Here is a 6,977-nt window from a genome sequence, read left to right on the forward strand (position 1 = left end):
GAAGTTTCAGGCAAAACTAGAAAAAAATCAGAGCCTAATGTCCCTAGGAACTGCCCTGCTCAGGAAAGGAGCGCCAGGTTCTCTGTGCATTCTTTGCACAAAGTCAGGCACTAATTTGAGCAGAGTGGGTACCTGGTCAACTAAGGTCCACCCATAAAAATGCCAATAACCTATAAGATTGATTAGTACAAAAGGTTCTGCCCCAGAGGGTCAGATAATTTACTAAGCCAGTTAGCCTATCTCCTGTCAGAGTTTTGTCTGAAGGTTTCAGGAAAAATGTCTTAGTAAGTGTGCAAGAGCAGAATGAGCAGTCCAGTTAGGAAAAATAGAGATAGGAGAAAGACTGTAAGTAATAAGAGAGAAAATAATTGGTTGCCAAATATTTTGGTTATCTATTGCTGAATTCCTCTCTAACTTGGGGCTTTCAATAATAATTTTATTTTCTCACGATTCTGTGGGGCAGGAATTAAGGAAGAATTTGGTTGGTAGTTCTTCTACTCCACTTGGCATTAGCTGTCTCATTCACTCATTTGCACTTACCCAGTAATTGAGCTGGACTGAAGTTCCAAGCAACCTTTACTCCAGTATATGGCTTTTGGGTGCTCCTCCGTGTGGACTCCCTTCCTTCACATGGTTAGCTTGGGCCTCCTCATAGCATGGTGGTCTCTGGGTAGTTGTACTTCTGACATGGTGGCTGACTTCTAAGAGAGAATGTTCTAAGAGGGGCAGAAGCAGAACATACAGATCTCCGAAGACCTAGCTTTGAAGGTTATACAGTCACTTCTGCCACATTCTATTTGTCAAAGTATGCAGTAGAGCTAGTCTAGATTTAAGAGGAGGGGAAATAGACCTCACATCTTGATGAGAGGTGTGGCACGAATTTGATGATATCTTTAAGTCTCCATATCAGGTTTACCTCAGAACCATATGGCTTTCCAGTTTTGAGTCTTTGTATTACGCAAATGGAAGTTCCCAACACACAAACTTGGGTGGCAGTGGTGAGACTGGGTGTTGTTCAGGGCCACTTAAGTCATAATTTGCTGATAATCACTATGCTTATTAGTAATGTTTTGCTTAAATCATGTCAAATCCACAATATCTATCTAGTCTAGCAGTATAAATAAGGATTTTAACTTTATTTAAAGCGTCGCCAGCAGTTATTTTCTAAAGAATCCCCTTAAATGTGCTAAAAAAAGAAAAAAAAACTCATTAAGATAATAAAACAATACAAACATAAAATTGGAAAATACAAAACAGATCTTTATTTTTTCTTTTTAATATTATTTTAAAAATTAAGTCCATTGAGGCAACATTGGTTAATAACATTATATAGGTTTCAAATGTACACTTCAATGATATCTGATCTGTATACTGCATTGTGTGTTTGCCACCCAAAGTCAGATCTTCTGTCACCATATATTTGACCTTCTTTACCCTTATCTACCTCCTCTGCTTTCCCTTTTCCTTCTAGTAACCACTAAACTGTTGTCTGTGTCTATGAATTTTTGTTTGTTCATTGTGTTCATTTGTTGCTTTCAGTTCAATGTCCCACATGTGAGTAAAATCATATGGTTCTCAACACTTTCCATCTGACTTATTTTGCTTATCCCAAGATCCATCCATGTTGTTGCAAATGACAGTATTTCATCTCTTGTATGGCTGAGTAATATTCTATTGTGTATATGTACCACAGCTTCTTTATCCAATCATCTATCAAAAGATACTTTGGTTGTTTCCATGTCTTCGCCACTGTGGTAATGCTGCAATGAACATCAGGGTGCATATATCTTTACAGATAAATGTTTTCAAATTTTGGGGGGAGGTATCCAGAAGAGGGATTGCTGTGCCATAATGGCTGTACCAATTAACATACACACTAGTAGTGTATAAGGGCTCCTTTTCCCCTACAACCTCTCCAAAACTAGTTATTACTTGTCTTGTTGATAATAGCTTCTTACAGGTGTGAAGTGGTAGCTCACTGTGGTTTTAGTTTGCATTTCCCTAATAGCTAGTGATGCTGAGCACCTCTTTATGTCTGTTGGCTGTTTGTATGTCTTCTTGGATTGTTCTTGTGTGTGTGTGTGTGTGTGTGTGTGTGTGTGGTTGAGTTGTATGAGTTCTTACATACTTTGGATATTAGCCTCTTATTGGAGGCATTGTTTGCAAATATCTCCTCCCATTTAGTTGGTTGCCTCTTTGTTTTGTTGATGGTTTCTTTTGCTGTGCAGAAGCTTTTTAATTTGATATAATCCCATTCATTTATTTTTGCTTTGACTCCCCTTGCCTTTGAGGTTTAATTCATAAAATTCTCTCTAAAACCAAGGTCCATGAGTTTAATGCCTATGTTTTCTTCCATACAATTTATTATTTTGGGTCTTACATTTAGGCCTTTGATTCATTTTGAGTTAATTTTGCTGTGTGGTAGGATAATAGTCTAGTTTCGTTCTTTTGTTTGTGGCTTCCAATTTTCCCAGTGCCATTTATTGAAGAGGCTTTCTTTTCTCCATTGTATGTTTTTGGCTCCTATGTCAAAAATCACTTGCTCATATATATGTGGGCTTATTTCTGGGTTCTTAATTCTGTTGCATTAGACTGTGTCTGTTTTTCTGTCAATATCATTCTGTTTTCATTATTGTTGCTTTGTAGTATAATTTGGAGTCAGGAAGTGTTCTTTTTTCTCAGGGTCACTTTGGCTATTTAAGGTCTTTTGTGATTCCATACAAATCTGGTGATTTTTTGTTGTTGTTGTTCTATTTCTTTAAAAAATGCTACTGGTATTTCAAAGGGGATTGCAGTAAATCTGTATGTTGTCTTGGGTAATAATAAAGCCCATATATGACAAATCTTCAGCTACTATTATACTTAATGGTGAAAAACTGAAAGCCTTTTCTCTAAGATTAGGAATAAGACAAGGATGCTTGCTCTCACCACTCTTATTTATTTATTTATTTTTAGGCGAGGCAATCCTTGGTTGACCTCAAAGATTGCAAGGACCTTGTTAGCTTACAATCCCTTATTTTTTATTTTTTTTTACACCTACATACAGCACCTGGTCTTCCGAGGTGGTCTCCCATCCAAGTATTAACCAGGCCCGACCCTGCTTAGCTTCCAAGATCAGATGGGATTGGGCTTGTTCAGGGTAGCATGGCCATAGACTCACTAATTTTATTAAATATTGTACTGGAAGTCCTAGCTAGAGCAATCATGCAAAAGAAAGAAATGAAAAACATCTAAATTAGAACGAAGCAATCAAATAGTCACTTTTTGTAGATGACATGATTCTTTATATAGAAAACTGTAAGGTTCCACCAAAAAACTATTAGAAACAATAAACAAATACAGTAAAGTTGCAGGATATAACATCAATGTACAAAAATCTATTGTGATTTTATATAGTTATAATGAAATTTCAGAAAAAGAAATTAAAAAAGCAATTCCTTTGCAATTGCAACAAAAAGAATAAAAAACCTAGGAATCAACTTAACAAAAAAGGTGAAGGACCTATGTGCTGGAGACTACAACACATTACTAAAATAAATTGAAGAAAACACAAAGAAATGGAAAGATATTTTATGTTCATGGATTGGAAAAATCAACATAGTTAAAATGACCACATAACTGGTTTCTTCAAAAATTTGTGCAAAAGAGAGAAAAAAAAGACATCTGGCCTGGTATTTGAGGCATAATAGGAGTGATTATGTGTTGAAGAGGGAGTATGACAAGCATTAGAATTTGACTGTACCCCATTAATCAAGTAAGCACACGGGTAATACATATTAGTAAATTCTTTTCTAATCTATCTGAAATGACAAGGGCTTTTCAGAATAAATGCTTTTTTTACATTTCATGGGACAGAAGTATATTCAGAATGCATATAGCATATAGCATATGTCTTAGGCAATTTGCAGAGTCAGGTGGGTGGGAGGGAGACAGAAGGCACATGCAATGGCCAACCTGGAATAACCCAGGGTGAAAAAGATGTCCCTGTTGATTCATAGGAAATAAAACCCAAGGCACTTGAAGACAAGAAAAAAGTCCCATTAGGGCTAGAAGACTTCTATCTCAGCCTGTATGTATGTAAGTATGTATGTATGTATGTGTGTATGTATGTATGTATATATGTATGTACATTTACAAATAACTCTAAGGCAGTTAAGAAACTTACCCAAAGTTTCATAATTACTTGGGTACAGCCATTTGACTTTATGTAACTACCACACCACACATGCAAGTGATATTTTGGACCTTTCAAACACCACCTTTGGTTCTGACACCATTTATGAGATCTACTTCCCTTGTGTTTTCTTTTAAGATAGGCTTTGATATTAATTTTAAAATGATTTCTTTTGTTTTAAATCAGGTTTTCTCAAACTTTAGTGTTAAGTAGTTCTGTGATTCTCATAAGCTCCCAGGTGATATTGATGATGCTTGTCTGTGGGCCGCGCTTTGAATAGCAAGTAATTATGCTATTCGGGTATCAAAACTTGTCCCTAAAATACCAGTGGAAATCACCAGGAAATTAATATTAGGTGAAATGCCAAATGAATTCTACTTTCCCAGGATAGCCAAAGATTTATTCATTTGTTCAAGAAATACTTATCAAGAGCTTACAATATGTTAGGTATTGTTTTAGAAAGAGAAAAAATAAAATGTTTACTATCATTTCTATAATTATAATGAAACAAAGCACCAAATTTGTGCTTACTTTTAAGTCACTTTTGATGTGCCTAAACAAGTTGTTTTTTAATGTACTTTGGACATTCGATTATATGTACCGAAAGACCTTTACTAGGAATAGGCTTTTTATTCTATCATCATGTTGATCAAGTTTCTAGAAATAACTTTTGGAGACTACTTTCAGTGAAATTTTGCTCCAAAATAAAATGTTTCACCAATTAAACAAGTGGAAAGACATGTTTTACTTTTAGTCCACAGAGGAAATATGGCTTATATAGTATGGTACTTGAATTTGTTAAATGCACACAGAATGCTTTGTGTGACCCTTATGCTAAGATCACTGATTTGCTTCCACAGCTGCCCCCTGTGGTCTTTTGTGACATAACCCAGGTCAGGTTGACCTGTCAATAAATAATATTGCTGAATGTCAACCAGAAAAACGAGCTGAAATTATTTGGTACTGCCTTCCCTCATTGCTAGGGCAGCAACCTTAGCATTTTTTAATCCAATGAGATGCTCACTTGATTATTAACCTGTGAGTTACATCAAGTGTCCAATTACACTACTGATAGCAAAAGCGTGAGCTTTGCTGAGCCTTGGAACTCTCTCAACACATCCTTAGGAGGTGCTGCTTTGTAACTATCAGTTGGTGGCTGCTAGAGAAGAAAAAAAAAAAATAGCAGTCATGCTATTGCGACAGTGATTGCCCCAGCCTCTTCTTTCAGTTAATGAAATGTCGAAAGTTCAAGACATAAGTTGCTGGTGAAACTAACAAGAACCTAAAGAATACCTCTTGCTGGAGTGAAGCCTTTAGGATTTAAAGCTTATTCAGAAATATGCTCTGAGGATCATATTTTGTATGCATTTACTATTCACTGTAATTTGTTTATTCATGAATATCTTTTTATCACATAAAGTGTAAAATATTTGCGAGCAAAAATAGTGCCAGCTGTTTGTCCACTGTACCCTTCTACAGACTTGTTCGTTATAAATGTTCAGAACTGCTTGGTGAATAATAACAGGACACAATCTGCATACTTATCTTCTTTATTAGCATTAAATGATCTCTGCTTATTACAAAGAGGTTTTCTTGGTCCTCTTCTTGCCTTCCTGAAAATGGCCGAATTAGAAAATTAGACCCTCAGAAAAGTTTAGGTGAATTCCTATTACTCCACAATTGACTTTTCTGGAAAGACAGAAGTGCAGACTACATAAACTGTCTGAATATCTTCTGGGTAATCTAAACCCTGGTTGGTTTTGGGAATTCGAAAGGAAGTATTAGAGAAGTGAACTCTATTAGCAATGGTTTCAGGAGGACTTAAATTTACTCTTCAGTTTCCCCTCAATTGCTTATATATTCTATGGGACTCACGGAGTAACGTATCTAGATATAACTCTGCAAAATTTTTCTTGAAAAATTTCCCACACCCTTATGATTATATTACTAAATATAATATCTTATATGGTGATAGAACTAGGACACCAAAGATATCTTCAAGGAATATTAGCCATGAATATTCTGGCCATAATGAAAATGATTCTAAATATAGAACCAAGCCCTACAGTATTAAAAAATATGCCTTATTCTCACCACCCCTAGACCCAACTGCCTGTTGGGAAAAAGTGACACGGTTTCGTTTGTTTTTTTTTAATGCCTACATCACCTGGTCTTCCTAGGTGGTCTCCCACCCAAGTACTAACCAAGCTCCACCCTGTTAGCTTCTGAGATCAGACAGGATCTGGTGTATTCAGGGTGGCATGGCTGTAGAAAAAAATGGCAGATTAAGAAGAACCAACAATGATCTCTAATGCTTCCCTAGCATCACTGCACACCAGGCACTGTGCTAAGAACTTTGTGTGCATCAACTCATTTAATTTTCATGATAACTCTATAAAATAGATATAATTTTTGTACCAGCTTACAAATGGAGAAACTGAAGTACAAAGAGGCGTTAAGAAATTTGCCCAAGGATACTCACTAGAAAACACAAAAAGGATCCAAACTCAGATTTACCTAACTCTAGAGTCCTATTCTAACCCTTGGTATATTGTGTGGCCCTTTTTCAAATGGCAAATAGAAACAGAAGTATTGTCAGTTCTAAAATCACACTGTAAAGGTGAAAACCTAAAATAAATGAGCTCATCAAATTGGCATACATAATTTTTCTAGTCTTGTAAATATTATTTTTGTGCCTTGAAAAGATTTTTTTTTAGCAGAATAGTTTGAGGAACAATGAGGATTTAACATGATTTCATATGGACAGTCTGAAGTAGAGGTGAAGAGAAAATTTATATTCATT

The 6,977-nt window shown here is 35.8% G+C and overlaps 2 pseudogenes; both read right to left on the reverse strand.

Moving 5' to 3' along the window:
* Positions 1-3,037: 3,037 nt before the first annotated feature.
* On the reverse strand, positions 3,038-3,156 carry LOC118608774 (annotated as a pseudogene).
* Positions 3,157-6,329: 3,173 nt separating this feature from the next.
* LOC118609060 lies at positions 6,330-6,447 on the reverse strand (annotated as a pseudogene).
* Positions 6,448-6,977: the final 530 nt, after the last annotated feature.

Source organism: Rousettus aegyptiacus, unplaced genomic scaffold, assembly GCF_014176215.1.
Source record: "Rousettus aegyptiacus isolate mRouAeg1 unplaced genomic scaffold, mRouAeg1.p scaffold_m13_p_10, whole genome shotgun sequence".
NCBI lineage: Eukaryota > Metazoa > Chordata > Mammalia > Chiroptera > Pteropodidae > Rousettus > Rousettus aegyptiacus.